We start from the raw sequence: 17,417 nt of genomic DNA, 5'->3' as shown, positions 1-17,417 counted from the left end.
ACCCGCGGTCATGCAAGCGCCGCACCCGCGGTATCACCAGTTGCACATGAGAATTTCTGCCGAGAAGACACCGCACCCGCGCTCCTTAGATTACCGCACCCGCGGTCATGCACAGACAACTTCCGGAAATTGTGAAACTATGGTGTGCTGCGCATGGGACTTGAAGACTTTGGTGTTTTGCGTGCAAGACTTGTTGAGGACTATAAAAAGCCTCCATTATTCATCATCTAGGGCATCTTGGAGCAAAAGGAAAGGATTGGAGGCTACAACAAAGGGATTAAAGATCAAGTGCATCCTTGGGAAAGTTCTTGCACATCTTTGGATAAAAGCTTCATTTGAACTCCAAAACTCTTGTTCTAAGTTCTTCTTTCTTTACTTTCATTGTTATTTACTATGTTTTGTTTAAGATTTGTGTGTTGTGTTATTTTTATTATGAACTAATTTTTATTTCTAGAGGAACGATGGATCAAAACTAGAAACCATGTGTGATGATTTATGATTTATGCTATATGAGATTTCCTTATTGTTCATTTGTATGTTTCCAATTTTAATGCTTTCAATTTATTGGCCATATCTTGAATGATGCTTATGTTTATAAATTATCACTTGGAAAAGGGAATTTATAAACAAGAAAGGGAAAAATACATCGATAGTATTTTTATAGTTCGGGAGGACATATAATGCTATTGAAGCCATTAAAAGACTTGAGTGCTTATTGTGTTATTTAATTATAGGTTGTTGATGGGGACATTACAATCTTTTATTAGATAATTAGTATCTGCTTAACACTCGGGAGAGGGAGTAGATGATTTTAGAATTCTTGGCTAATGAATAAGAAGGATAAATATAATATAGCTACACAAAAATACACATGGTGGATAGTTGCGTGAAATCGGACCTCTAGATCTTTTATTCCATTGTTGTTCAACTCTGTTTGGTATTACAATTAAATTTATTTTCAATTCAGTTATTGATGCGAACAAATCTATTATTTGATTATTCTAAATAAAATCAAGACTATTTTAATTACAAGCATTAATATAAATTTAGAAATACATTCCTCGTGGGATCGACACTTGTACTCAAAATTACATTTTACTATAACTTGACGTTGTGCACTTGCAAGCAATTAAGAAAACACGCAACACTCACTAAGTCCGCGCACTTTTTGCCAGTGAAGATGACTTTCTCCATGACGCAGTACGTGGAGCTTTATATCCGGGAGATTGTTCGATTGCATTGAATCCCAGTTTCTATCGTGTCCGACAGGGACCCGAGATTTACATCGTCCTTTTAGAAGAGCCTACATGCAGCCATGGGGACGAAGTTGCTTTTCAATACCGCTTTTCACCCGCAGACAGATGGACAGTCTGAGCGAGTGATTCAAATTTTGGAGGATCTATTGCGAGCTTGTATGATCGATTTCCAGGGGACTTGGGAATCTAAACTACCTCTAGTGGAGTTTACCTACAACAACAGCTTCCAATCATCTATAGGTATGGCTCCTTATGAGGCGTTGTATGGACGGAAGTGCAGATCACCAGTCCATTGGGATGAAGTTGGTGAGAGAGCAAATCTTGGTCCTGAGATAGTTCAGCAGACAGCAGATGCGGTGGTCAAGATTCGAGACAGAATGAAAACTGCCCAAAGACGTCAGAAGAGCTACGCTGATAAGAGGAAGAGAGATCTCGAGTTTGCCGTTGGTGATCACGTTTCTGTGAAGATTGCACCCATGAAGGGTGTTATGAGATTAGGGAAGAGAGGCAAGCTGAGTCCGAGGTTTATTGGACCGTTCGAAATTTTGGACAGAGTTGGGCATTAGCTTATCGTGTAGCCCTTTCGTCGAATCTGGCCGGGGTACACAATGTGTTCCATGTCTCGATGCTGAGGAAGTACCTAGCAAATCCTTCGCACGTATTGAGCTATGAACCGTTACAGTTGGCTCCAGACCTGTCTTATGAGGAGAGGCCTATCCAAATCCTAGACAGACAGGAGCGTAGGCTTCGGAACAAAGTGACTAAGCTAGTCAAAGTTCGGTGGCTGAACCAATCAGTGGAAGAGGCCACTTGGGAGTCAGATGCAGATATGAGACTTCGCTACCCAGAGTTGTTCGGTAAGACTTAATTTTGAGGACAAAATTTTTATAAGTGGGGGAGAAACTGTAGTGCCCGAATTCGATACACGTATAACCCATGCATTTATTTAATTATTAAAGCATTTATTTAATTTTAGAACGAGTCTTAGTAGTGTATGATCTATTTAAATGTATTATTTTAAATTAATTATGTTTATGCGATGCACGTTAAAATGTTTTTCGAGTTTCATGTTTCAGGCGATTATTCGAGGCGGGATCGAGGAAAAGACCGGTGACGATTCTTGACAATTTGAAATGCGGTATTTTATTTTTAAAAGGTAGGAAGGGGCATTTTAAATAATTTATTTAGTTTAGCATTTTAAAACCTTATTTATGTGTTTAGTTATTTAAGAGTTTAAAACTTTTAAAATTAGTATTTTTGTGTGCATTATTTTAATTGAGAGATTTTAGTAAAGTTTAAAGAGTGTAAGTATTTTAAATAGTTTTATTTATTATTTAGTTAAGCAATTTTTTCCCTAAATTACTAATCACACACACAGACTTTTACACACACTAAATAGCGACACACATACACACAAGTCTTTTCAGATTTTAAAATTTTTGAGAGGATAGAAAACCTAGGGTATCCTTCCCTAGAGCAGCCGCCCCTTCCACTCGATCTTCTAGTAGGTTTTTGGTGATTTTATTGCAAGATTTTAGCGCCGCGATCGTCTCGGATCAACCTCGCTTCTTTCTCCGCTTCGGTATCGTCGCTACGGTATTTTGAATATCAAAAGACACGTATAATCTCTCATTTCTGCGTCGATCATGTCATAGTATGTGTTGCGTTATTTTTATCAGTAAAATCCACGTATGATGTGTAGTAGTTTGAGCAGGAAATTTATCGATGCATTTTGAAAGAGTTTTTAGATATGAAATCCCGTTTTTCACTGTATTTTGAGTTACTGCGAATTTTAGGTCAAGATTTTGAGAAAACTTTCAACGGGAAAAACGTAGAACGTTTTGATACCTTCGATGTGATATAAAATTCGAAATTTTAGGACGAAAATCGAGTGAGTTATGGAGTTTTTCGTGGGACTGCTCAAGCTGCGACTTTTATGTAAATTGTGTTCTTGAAGTTATTTGTTGCAGGCTTCGTTGGACATCGACGGGCTTGTGCTACTGCATTTAGATATGTTACGAGATGTATTTAGGTGTTATTTGGTGGTTTGTTTGGCTCAGGATTGGCTTGGGATGTAATAGAAGTCGTAGGAAGCGAAACGATACCTAATTACGGGTTATTGTTGTGTTGGAATTAATTGTTGATGCTTAGGGACGTTTGGGGCAGTTTTTTTTACGGGTTTGAATCAATAGGGGTCCGTGTACCCCCTTTTTTTAAAAAAAAAATTTAAAAAATTAAAAAAAAATTATTTTTTTTAGGATTTGTGTGGGGTCCTTAACTCCTAATTGTTAGTACAATGCAATCTGATTAGGGTTAATTAATCACAGCGAAAAACGAGTTTAAATTTTCTTTACAATGAGCCCAAGTCATTTTATTTTAATACTAAAAATAGTATCTCATCTCATGTCATAATCATGCCCACACGTAATCACAACCAATCACATACAAACATCTCATATCCTCGGGACATGCCCCGGTATATAGATACATATACATATATACTGTAAACAAGACATAAACATAAACCTCAGCCCAAGCTGTGGCTCCCAACAGAAGTACCCTCTCCGGTCTCCTGATATCCTGGAGTACCTGCCATTGTCCACACACAAAGACAACAACAGCCCTCCTTGGGGGTGAGCAAAGCTCCGTATGGAACAACCAATCATATATACCACAGATATCTAAACAATGATATATGGTATGCAATGCATGTATGTCGTGGAGGTATCAGGTCAAATGCCCATCCACTGAGCACATGTCAGAATCAATCAAATCGCTATCAAATCAAATTAATGCTCGAGCTGGCACACCGGCCGATATGGGAATACACGTATGATAGCGTCGGCAAAGCGCCATCAAATCCCACATCTCATATCCAATCATATGGGGCCACAATTGTCTATGCTTTACGGGTCATATAATACCGGCATAGAGATTGTGTTCACAAACCCTGGAATCCAATCCAATCATATCAAGGTATCCAAGAATCATAGCTCAACGTGCATGTCATGTATTGATGTATGCATAAAATGATATGTGTTAACAAAACATTTATTTTATACATTGATATTCAAATCATAATGTCATGTGCCACATCAAATCAACAAATAGGCATATAGACACGTATTACAATCCAATCAATCCAATCATATATCATATAATACAGATACCTGTCGTATGTTATCCGGTCGCAACATAACTCAATTCTTCGTTTACTAGTTGATGTAGCCTGAAGATATCGATATTACACTTTATCTACGTCAATGGCATATTCATTCCAATCAATAACATACTCCAAAATCATTAATATGAGTTTCAAATATCATTTGAAACTTCAAAAATTCATATCAAATCCAAATCATATCATAATTCAATTCCGACTTCGAATATGAGTTTCTTGTCGGTTATTCTACTACATATCAGAAATTCAACTTCAATTACATGATATTCCAGCACTTTCATATTTAAAGCTGCTGAAACTAAAAGAAACTTACCTCAAAAGGAAGCTCTCGACACGAGGATTCCGGATATATAATTTGTTCCAAGTTTGGACAACTGTTTCGAGGTGATTTCGTACGAAAGAAATCAAATTCCCAACTTTTCTCTCGAATTTCAGAGGAAGAAGGAAGGATATGTATTGAAAATTCATCCTTATCAACCTTATATCGTGTTTTCCAGAAGTATTCGCGCATATGCGCGACCAAACCTGCGCATATGCGCGCATAGTTCTGCCCGCGCGTGCAGTTCTGCGCGGGTGCGCTCCTTGCTCGGACCGAAATGCTATTTTGGGCTTCGAATTTGCAAAAGTGGTAAATATGAAAGTTGTAGCTCTATGTCGTAGCTTTCATTTGCCACCAACCTCACTCAATTTGGATATTGTATGCGAGAGTTATGCTCATTCTCCCAAACTGTGTCAGTATAGGAACTGCAACGCACACGATACACTTCGGGATGCTTTTTCTCCTATTTCCAAATGGATTTGGACAAAACTCAAAACATGAACATTTTAGTATTATGTCTTAGCTTTCCAATGGAATTGGCCTCATGTCATTTGGACCAATACTTAGTTAATTATGCTAAAAACCGTAACATGTGTCATTTTTCTGTTGCGGTTCAGCACACGTTTCAAACACAAATCAATTTCTAATACAATCTTTCATTATCACAACCTATTTTTTCACTTTCATTGTCATGATATACATCAAATACATAATCACATGACAATTTCATATATTATCGATAATCAACATAGGATTTACGATAATACGATACACGATCCTTATATTTCTCCCCCACTTAAAAGATTTCGTCCTCGAAATCTCAAACATCTCTATATACATAACATTGGCAAACATATATATGTCACCAGTTATAGTACATATCAAAACTAAAATCAGAAAAAGGATCATAATACATCGAATACAATGGAATTGATGTCATAGAATCAAACAAATGCGGATACGAATCTCGCATTTTGCTCTCCGATTCCCACGTTGATTCTTCAACACCATGTCGTGTCCATTGCACTCTTACTAGAGGAATCGATTTATTTCTCAATATCTTTTCCTTTCGATCCATAATGCGAACAGGTTGTTCAACATAGGAAAGAGAAGGATCCAGTTCAACCTCATCAGGCGCAAGCACATGTGATGGATCAGGTTCATATTTCCTCAACATAGAAACATGAAACACGTCATGAATAGCAGATAGAGCTAGTGGCAATGCCAATCGATACGCAAGATCACCAACTCGATCGAGAATCTCGTATGGACCAACATAACGAGGAGATAACTTCCCTCGCATGCCAAATCGAACAGTGCCTCTAAAGGGAGATATTTTCAAAAACACTCTGTCACCATTCTGGAATTCTAAGGGTCGTCTTCGTTTATTCGCATAACTCGTTTGACGATCCTGAGCAGCTTTCATCCGCTGTCGAATCAACTGAACCTTATCGTTCATTTCCTGTATCATTTCAGGTCCAGTCAATTGTTTCTCACCAATTTCATCCCAGAATAATGGTGATCTACATCGTCTCCCATATAGAGCATCAAACGGTGCCATACCGATACTCGTCTGAAAGCTATTATTATAAGAAAATTCAACCAATGGTAAGGCATCTTGCCATCCCATTCTAAAGCCCATCACAATTGCACGCAACATATCCTCTAAAGTCTGAATCGTACGCTCAGTTTGGCCATCAGTTTGAGGATGATAAGCAGTACTCATAGCCAAACGCGTACCCATCGCTTCCTGAAAACTACCCCAGAATTTAGAAGCAAATCTGAGATCACGATCAGATACAATCGAGACTGGCACACCGTGCAGTCTCACAACATTCTCAATGTATAAACGGGCCATTCTCTTATAAGGATAAGTCCGCTCATACGGAATAAAATGCGCAGATTTCGAAAGCCGATCAATAATGACCCAAATAGCATCACAGCCCTTGGGCGAACGAGGTAAATAAGTCACAAAATCCATAGCAATATGTTCCCAATCCCATTTCGGGATTTCAAGACTATGGAGCAATCCTCCAGGTTTCATTCTCTCGGCTTTCACTTGCTGGCAGACAAGACATTTCGAAATAAACTCAGCAATGTCCTTCTTCATACGTTTCCACCAGAATTGATGTCTCAATGTCAAATACATCTTCCGACCTCCAGGGTGAATATTGTATTTGCTACAATGTGCTTCTCGAAGAAGTGCAGATCTCAAATCAGAGTCGTCAGGAACTACCAACCGACCATTAAGTCGTAAAGAACCATCAGAAGAAATCTGAAATCCAGACTGATGTCCTACAGATACAAGTTCTTTCGAATTTTGGATCTGAGCATCGCTTCGTTGAGCTTTTCGTATTTTCGATATCAAATTCGGCTCAATTTGCAATGCTGAGACAGTGAAAGAATTCCAATTCGAGTGAAAAGTCCAACCAGAAGTACATATATCCTTGTGTACTTTGGCGACATTGAAAGAAGCTAAAACAGAATCATAAACTTTCCGGCTCAGGGCATCCGCAGTAACATTCACCGATCCAGGGTGATATTGAATCTCACAATCAAAATCCTTCAGGAGATCCATCCACCTGCGTTGCCTCATATTCAGATCAGATTGAGAAAAGAGATATTTCAGACTCTTATGGTCCGAATAGATAACAAACTTTTCTCCGTACAAATAATGACGCCAAATCTTCAAAGCAAACACAATGGCGGCAAATTCGAGATCATGAACAGTATAACGAGTTTCATGGGATTTCAATTGATGAGACGCATAAGCAACCACCTTGCCATGTTGCATCATAACACAGCCCAAACCTTTACCAGACGCATCTGTACACACCACAAATCCTCCGGTACCTGAGGGAATAGTAAGCACAGGTGCTGTGGTTAATCTCGTCTTCAATTCAAGAAAACTAGCTTCACATTCATCTGACCAAATTAATCTCTGATTCTTCTGTGTCAGTTGAGTCATAGGTTTAGCTATCTTCGAAAATCCTTCAATAAAACGACGATAATATCCAGCTAAACCCATGAAGCTACGGATCTCAGGAACATTCGTAGGTCTCGGCCAATTCAATACAGCTTCGACCTTCACAGGATTAACAGATATGCCATGTCTCGAAATGACGTAGCCCAGAAATACCACTTTGTCCATCCAGAATTCGCATTTGGACAATTTGGCATACAAATGACTAGTACGAAGAGTTTGAAGTACCAGTCTCAGATGTTCAGCATGCTCCTTCTTCAATTTCGAATACACAAGAATATCATCAATAAAAACAATAACAAATCGGTCTAGATAATCTCGAAAGACCCGATTCATTAAGTCCATAAAAATAGCAGGAGCATTCGTAAGACCAAAAGGCATAACCAAGAATTCATAGTGTCCATACCTCGTACGAAAAGCATTTTTGGGCACATCTTCGGCTCGAACTCGTACTTGATGATACCCAGAACAAAGATCAATCTTAGAGTAAACAGAAGTACCCTGAAACTGATCAAATAAATCATCAATACGAGGAAGTGGGTATTTATTTTTCACAGTAGCCCGATACAGCTGCCTATAATCGATACACATTCGCATAGTACCATCTTTCTTTCGAACAAATAAAACTGGAGCTCCCCAAGGTGATACACTCGGTCGAATATATCCCTTATCGAGAAGATCCTGTAATTGTTCTTTCAATTCTTTCAATTCCAGGGGTGCCATGTGATAAGGAGCTTTAGAAATAGGCGCAGTCCCCGGCACACGATCAATACTAAACTCAACTTCTCGATGAGGAGGAAAATCAAGAATCTCATCGGGAAATACATCCGGGAATTCTTTCGCAATTGGAATCTCAGATAAAGAAGACTCCTTCTTCAAAATATCAATAGCGTAGATAAGATAACCCTCATCTCTGCTAGTCAACAATCGAGACATTTCCAAGGAAGATACCAATGGAATTTTGGCTTGGGAACCCTTGCCATAAAAATTCCACTTGGGTCCATCAAACGGTCGAAATTGAACCACTCCATGACAACAATCAACAGTAGCTCGATTTGTCGTCAAGATATCCATGCCAACAATACAATCAAAGTCGTGCATAGGGAGGACAATCAAATTCAGAAATACCACATTATCCTCATAGATCAGTACACAATTATGCACAAATTTCTCAGACAAAATAATCTTCCCTGCTGGCGTGGCTATCGACAAAGTATCATACAACGGGGTACACTCAATATCGTGAGATACAACAAATGCATGAGATATGAATGAATGAGATGCTCCTGTATCAAATAAAACACGTGCAGGATAATCGCAAAGCGTGCAAATACCTGCAATCACACCACCAAGAGCTTCTCTCGCCTGATCCTCAGTCATGGCGTACATCTCACTTGAGGAAGAACTTGGGCACTCTGACCACCCGGTCCTCGATATCGTGGCACACTTGACTGCTGAAAAGATGGAACAGGAACAGCAGGTCTCATCATACTAGGGCCACCTCTAAATCCTGGCTGGGGTTGAGCAGAAGTCGTACCCCAGTTCGGACATACTCGAGAGAAATGGTCTTCCTGCCCACATTGATAACAAGTACCAAACATACCTCGACACTGCTCGATAGTATGTTTACCCCCACAATGGCTACAATAGGGAGCAATCACAGGACTCCCTCTCTATGATCCACTAGAACTCGAAGAAGACAAAGAATCAGAGCCAGTCTTCTTGAACTTCTTACCCCTCGGTCGCAAAGTAGGCTGCTGAGCTGACACTGGAGGTGGAGGAGTATACTGTGGACCTCCCAGCCTAATTCCAGCCTCGGCTGCATTGGCTCGTTCAACTACCTCTGCGTAGCTGGTAGGCAATCCAGAAACAACATATGTATATAAAGCAGGATGTAAACCATTTACAAACCTATTATATTTTGCCCTCGCATTCCCAGCTACGTGAGGTGCATACTTCAGCAAAGTAGAAAATTTCGAAGCATACTCTGCAACAGACATCGTTCCCTGCTGCAAATTATTGAATTCATTCTCTTGAGCAGTATAATAAGAAGGAGGGGAATACTGCTCCAAAAACTGGGAATACTATCAGTGCCAAAGAACCTCGGTGGTTTCAGATCCTGGAATCGAGCCATCACAACATCCATGGACAACCCTTCAAATTGCCCAACAATCCTCTCAGTACTGCTACTCGCAGTTTCATTTGTGTGATCCATCTACAAATCAATGATGAATATCACAAATCAATATCAATTTCAGAACATCATCATCTCATATCATCAATCTCCTCAGATACTTACTCGAATCAAATCAAGTAGGAGCAAGTAATACAATTAAGTCAAACACATACGCACAATTCATTTGTGCCTATTCAAGTGTACACAAGACTCAATAGAGCATTTCCAGTTATGCTCTGATACCATCTAGTGTGGGGCCCTTAGCTCCTAATCGTTATTACAATGCAATCTGATTAGGGTTAATTAATCACAGCGGAAAACGAGTTTAAATTTTCTTTACAATGAGCCCAAGTCATTTTATTTTAATACTAAAAATAGTATCTCATCTCACGTCATAATCATGCCCACACGTAATCACAACCAATCATATACAAACATCTCATATCCTCGGAACATGCCCCGGTATATAGATACATATACATATATACTGGGAACAAGATATAAACATAAACCTCAGCCCAAGCTATGGCTACCACTCTAGTGTGAGGCCCTTAGCTCCTAATCGTTATTACAATGTAATCTGATTAGGGTTAATTAATCACAGCGGAAAACGAGCTTAAATTTTCTTTACAATGAGCCCAAGTCATTTTATTTTAATACTATAAATAGTATCTCATCTCACGTCATAATCATGCCCACACGTAATCACAACCAATCACATACAAACATCTCATATCCTCGGGACATGCCCCGATATATAGATACATATACATATATACTGGGAACAAGACATAAACATAAATCTCAGCCCAAGCTGTGGCTCCCACCAGAAGTACCCTCTCCGATCTCCTGATATCCTGGAGTACCTGCCATTGTCCACACACAAAGACAACAACAGCCCCCCTTGGGCGTGAGCAAAGCTCCGTATGGAACAACCAATCATATATACCACAGATATCTAAACAATGATATATGGTATGCAATGCATGTATGTCGTGGAGGTATCAGGTCAAATGCCCATCTACTGAGCACATGTCAGAATCAATCGAATCGCTATCAAATCAATCAATGCTCGAGCTGGCACACCGGCCGATATGGGAATACACGTATGATAGAATCGGCAAAGCGCCATCAAATCCCACATCTCATATCCAATCATATGGGGCCACAATTGTCTATGCTTTACGGGTCATATAATACCGGCATAGCGATTGTGTTCATAAACCCCGGAATCCAATCCAATCATATCAAGGTATCCAAGGATCATAGCTCAACGTGCATGTCATGTATCGATGTATTTATAAAATGATGTGTGTTAACAAAAAATTTATTTTATACATGGATATTCAAATCATAATGTCATGTATGCCACATCAAATCAACAAATAGGCATATATATAGACACGTATTCCAATCCAATCAATCCAATCATATATCATATAATACAGATACCTGTCGTATGTTACCCGGTCGCAACAACTCAATTCTTCGTTTACAGTTGATGTAGCCTGAAGATATCGATATTACACTTTATCTACGTCAATAGCATATTCATTCCAATCAATAACATACTCCAAAATCATTAATATTAGTTTCAAATATCATTTGAAACTTCAAAAATTCATATCAAATCCAAATCATATCATAATTCAATTTCGACTTCGAATATGAGTTTCTTGTCGGTTATTCTACTACATATCAGAAATTCAACTTCAATTACATGCTATTCCAGCACTTTCATATTTAAAGCTGCTGAAACTAAAAGAAACTTACTTCAAAAGGAAGCTCTCGACGCGAGGATTCCGGATATATAATTTGTTCCAAGTTTCGACAACTTTCGAGGTGATTTCGTACGAAAGAAATCAAATTCCCAACTTTTCTCTCGAATTTCAGAGGAAGAAGGAAGGATATGTATTGAAAATTCATCCTTATCACCCTTATACCGTGTTTTCCAGAAGTATTCGCGCATATGCGCGACCAAACTCGCTCATATGCGCGCATAGTTCTGCCCGCGCGCGCAGTTCTGCGCGGGTGCGCGCCTTGCTCGGACCGAAACGCTATTTTGGGCTTCGAATTTGCAAAAGTGGTAAATATGAAAGTTGTATCTCTATGTCTTAGCTTTAATTTGCCACCAACCTCACTCAATTTGGATATCGTATGCGAGATTTATGCTCATTCTCCCAAACTGTGTCAGTATAGGAACTGCAACGCATACGATACAATTCAAGATGCTTTTTTCTCCTATTTCCAAATGGATTTGGACAAAACTCAAAACATGAAAGTTTTAGTATTATGTCTTAGCTTTCCAATGGAATTGGCCTCATGTCATTTGGACAAATACTTAGTTAATTATGCTAAAAACCGTAACATGTGTCATTTTTCTGTTGCGGTTCAGCACACGTTTCAAACATAAATCAATTTCTAATACAATCTTTCATTATCACAACCTATTTTCTCACTTTCACTGTCATGATATACATCAAATACATAATCACATGAAAATTTCATATATTATCGATAATCAACATAGGATTTACGATAATACGATACACGGTCCTTACAATTTGCTTCGGGGTTCTATACCATGGTTTAGCACCATGGTTAAAATTTATTTATGTAAAAATATAGGATTTGTTTTGCGGTTTTACGTCATGGTTTAGTACGATGATTAAACGAGGTCAAGCCAGGAGCGAACTAGAATGTCCTAAGCTACTTATTCACTTTGGTGGTGAGCTCGAGTACCTACGTCTAAGACATGCAAGTTAAGTATTTAAAATTCATGTTAGTATGTGCAGTAGCGGCCCCAAGTGAGATCCAACGAATCCCTCAACGCCAAGTAAGTATGTTGATGTGCAAAGAAAATATTTAAGTTTTTGGAGGTATGCTAAATGTCTTGTGACCAAATTATGTTAGGATTGGAACGCGTTAAATTATGAACGGGGACCAATCCGCCCGTTAAATTATGAACGGTTTAGATCGAGGTTGGAAAGCGTTAAATTAGGAACGGGGACCAACCAGCCCGTTAAATTATGAACGGGGATCTCATGTATGTGGCAGTGGATATGTCCCAGTCAGCCCAGTACTGTGGTTTTTCTGGTCAGGCATTTATTATGTTATGGGTCACTTGCTTTGAAACATGCCTCTACGCAAAATAAAGTCATTTATGTTTAAGTACGTTCAGTTATGCAAGCATGTTTATGAAAGCTTTCAAGTTATGGCACGTCTATGTATGTACGTATGTTCAAGTTACGTTGTGAAAGTTCAAGTTTTCGTATGTACTCTCTATTTTAAAGTTGCATGTGGTTTTATTACGTAATATTCGTTATTCCGGTTTATACGTGTTGAGTCTTTAGACTCACTAGACTTGATCGATGCAGGTGAGTATGTTGTTGAGGAGACAGGAGGTAGCGACCTAGGGGCAGGCTTGGACTGAGCGGGAGGCTAAATCCGAGGACCGCCATGTTTAAGTTTTATGCAAAAGTTAAATTACTCTGATTTCATATTTTGATGGAAATACTTTGAGCAAACCTTTTGTGAGCAAATTTTATTGTAGTTATTTTGAACAACCATGTCTTATGGGGGACTTGGTTGAGATATTTTATGGCAAACTTTGAATGTTATTTTATATTTAAGAAAATTTTAAATTTTTCCACAAATTTTGAGTATGAAAAGTACGGTACGTTACATTCAATCTATAAACCATAGCTGAAAAATCATGCTATACATTCTGCCAAAGGTACAAAAATCAACTAGAAATCACGGTATGATATAATCAACTCCGGTATTCAATACAATCTGACCCCCTTTTCTGACATATATCTCAGTTGTCTGGTCATATTTGTACGTCATCCTGTACAATATAACATATTCAGCTCTGAACAATTGTTCAATCATAACCACATCCTGGTACAATCTTGGCAAGATTCCGGTAAATCTACCACCAGATCCATAGGATTGTACTCCTATTTCTATTAAGGAATTGATAATCTATATAACCAATCTCCTGGTTTCTATCTTTCTGTCTTTATCTGTCAGCGATTTAGACATTTCAATACAAATTCTTAAATAACTGATTTCATTTGTTTACATCAAAACTGTCCGTTCGAATTATCACACATTTCCTGTTACCAGAATAATACTAAATCTACTATTGTGTACATCTGACAATACCTGTCATTTCAAATTAAAAATATCTGACACAAACAAATCAGCTAATTATAAAAAATAAAGTATTACCTACCTGGTATTCTGATTGACACACTGTTCTGACTATCGAAATCAAGTTCTGAACAGTCTGATCTAACTTCTGAACTACTGAAATCTTCAAAATGAGCTCTGAGTCGGTTTAAACTGTATATAATCCCAACGGTTCATAACAATCGGTATCAAATACGGATTCAGAATAATAGCAATATCGGATCGGATTCAAAACACCAATCATTTATACTGATTTAGTAAACTCATAAAACGCAATTTCTGACATTTCTAAAGTTCTGCCATTTTCAACGTCGTTTTCATCCACTGATCACGGTCTCAACTGTTCTACAATCAGTTAGTATACTATCTTCAGATATCACAGACTATAAATACAATCTGTTGCAATCAAGATTCATATCTGAACATCTCTGTATACAACAATTTCAGTTCCCAGAATATTCAATACAACTTTCAACTGTTCGATTTAATCAATTATACGCTGCGAATATATCAAAATATCATAGATATAATGAGCATAAGATCATCAGAATATTTCTGAACACAGGATTTATCGGCCTATAAAGAGAACTGAAGTATTTCCCAGAGAAACACATAATCAAATGAAATTTCTAACTCTCAGCCAGTAAATCTTTGATCTGATATTTTAACTTCATCCGTGTCATTCTGTCTACAGTTCTAAAAATAAGAACAGTACCTGATATCAAATTCAGGCTGAAATCAATCTTCCTGATATAAGGCATACTCGACATCTCAATCTGGAAAATTATAGCAATGCTCCTGCTATTGGAAAATCAGTCCCTGGTAGGCTCAACTTCAGTAATCAACTGAATACATAAGGAATTACTCCATTCCTTTTGATAATCATCGAGTCATAAATAATACGGATATCAAGGAATTCAAAATCGAGAATCCTTACCGTATCATTTATTCTTTGGTCATTTCAGTTCCGAATCTTACCATCTCCTGGCAAGATTCTATAATAGTTCTGTACTTGTTAGCATATCAATATCAATAATGTAGTCAGAATCAGACAACACAAGTACAACACCATCTAATTCAATCTTATTCTCTTTTTACTGTAGTATATAATATATCACCGAATTCACTGATATCAATTCCTCTCCCCAAAAGGTACAAAGATCAATACTACAGTAATACAGACCCAACAGGTACAACATATTACAATGCAACTCAGTCAAAAATAATCGTAGGGAAATGCATCAGTATATATCAATACATATGCAACATAATCATAAAAGATCAGTACCTGCCACTAGATCATCACGTGTGTCCTGGGTTTGTTCCTCGATCACCACCAACAGATTATTCTGCTCCCTGAAATCTTCGGGAACCTTTCTTTGGATAGACTTTACCAAAGTGTCCTGGTTGTCGACAAACATGACAACAACCAATTACACCTCGGCATTGCTTTGTGGGATGCCTTCCTCCACAGGTTCTACAATAAACTCCGGTGTAACTCGAGCTAGAACCACTGGAGCTAGATGAACCACTCGTTCCGATTCCTAACTTCTTGAACTGCTTCTTTCGAGCTTTCAATTGTTCTTTCTTTTCACCACTGCTGCTGACAATCTCGATTCTGGAAGGCTGTTGTTGTGGACTCGGTGCTGGAAGCACATACGAAACCCCTTTTGTCCCATCAGAACTGTTTCTGCCCTTTTGGCTCTGTTCAGGGTATCAGCAAAATTAATCAGTTGTTTCACATTTACCCATGTGATCACAGTACCACGCCGTTCTAATACTCCTTTGATTATAATCCACCAACTCCTGGCGGCCTCTCGTAACTGGTTGGGCACCAGTTTAATTCTCTGTTCATCTGGATAATCAAGTAAATTAAACAGTATTTCTATGTCATCTAACCAATTCTCACAATCTTCAGACGTCTCAATACCCCTTAGAATCGGCGGCTGAAATGACTAAAACTGTTTCAACTGTGTTTCCATCTGAGTTTCTGATACATCTTTCTGACCAGTCGAAGTACTACCCTGTTCTGGTATTCTTCGAGGAGGTATAATTGATAATCACAAGGGTTAGCAATCACATGAGATAAATCCATCTCAATCCCGTTCTGATCAGCTTACCTCTGATCAAGAATTGGTTTTGATTCATTTTCAAATCAGACACATTACCAAATCATCTCAGATATTCAGGTAATTGGTATTTAAAAACAATAACACATAATATCATGCTATCATACACAATTTAATTCAATATTATAATAAATCACATGCTAGCAATCACATGCAAGGAAAGAAAACACATTCTACCCCGCTCACTAGCTTCTATCTCAGTCTCAAGAACCTACAGTTCTAGAATCTATTGTTCTGGAACCTAATGCTCAGATGCCACCTGTTGTGGGGACCTGGACGCTAATCAACTTCATAATCATCATTGGGACTAATTAATCAATTATACCAAACAGGGTCTTAAATTTTTTTTTAAACAATGCAGAACGTAGTGAAATAAAAACATATATATATCTCAGTATAAAAGTACAAATCCTGTACCGCATACATTTATTCAACAAAGGTTTAACAGCTAATATCAAGTGTCCAACCCTATCGCTAATCCAAGTCCGGAGCCTCCACTCTAATCACGATCTCTCTTCATCTCCTCAACCCTGAACCTGTCCCACCTGTTGTCATGCACACATACAAACATGACAACAGCCGGATAATTCCGGTGAGAATATAATCCCAATATAAATCAACGAAAAATGCAATCATATAAACAAATATAAAGCATGTAACAGATAACAACAATAGGTATCAAAATCTGAAACACAATCAATATCAGACTGTCGACAATGCTCGTAACTCTACAATTCAGACTAGACTCAATCCTAGTCTAGGGATCCCGGTTTCCAGAAGTTGGCATTCCATATCAATCACCAGTAATAGAAGAAATTCCGATTCTATCCACATCGATATGGTATCGATCACCAGTAATAGAAGAAGCTCTGATTCTAACCACATCGATATAGTATCGATCACCAGTAATAGAAGAAACTCTGATTCTATCCATATCGATATGATATCGATCACCAGTAATAGAAGTTGTTATAATTCTATCCACAACGATACAGTACCGATCACCAGTAATAGAAGAAGCCACAATTCTATCCACATCGATAGCCAATCACCCGGTGACAGACTTTGGCAATCACCCGGTGACAGACTTTGGCACTATCGCCAATACACTATCTTGTGACATCGTGCAATGTGCCCGTGGCGATCCCGCCACTATCAGGCACTTCTGTCACAAGA

Source organism: Primulina eburnea, chromosome 1, assembly GCF_022965805.1.
Source record: "Primulina eburnea isolate SZY01 chromosome 1, ASM2296580v1, whole genome shotgun sequence".
NCBI lineage: Eukaryota > Viridiplantae > Streptophyta > Magnoliopsida > Lamiales > Gesneriaceae > Primulina > Primulina eburnea.
The sequence above is the reverse complement of the archived record's forward strand: the minus strand, read 5'-3'. Positions refer to the sequence as shown.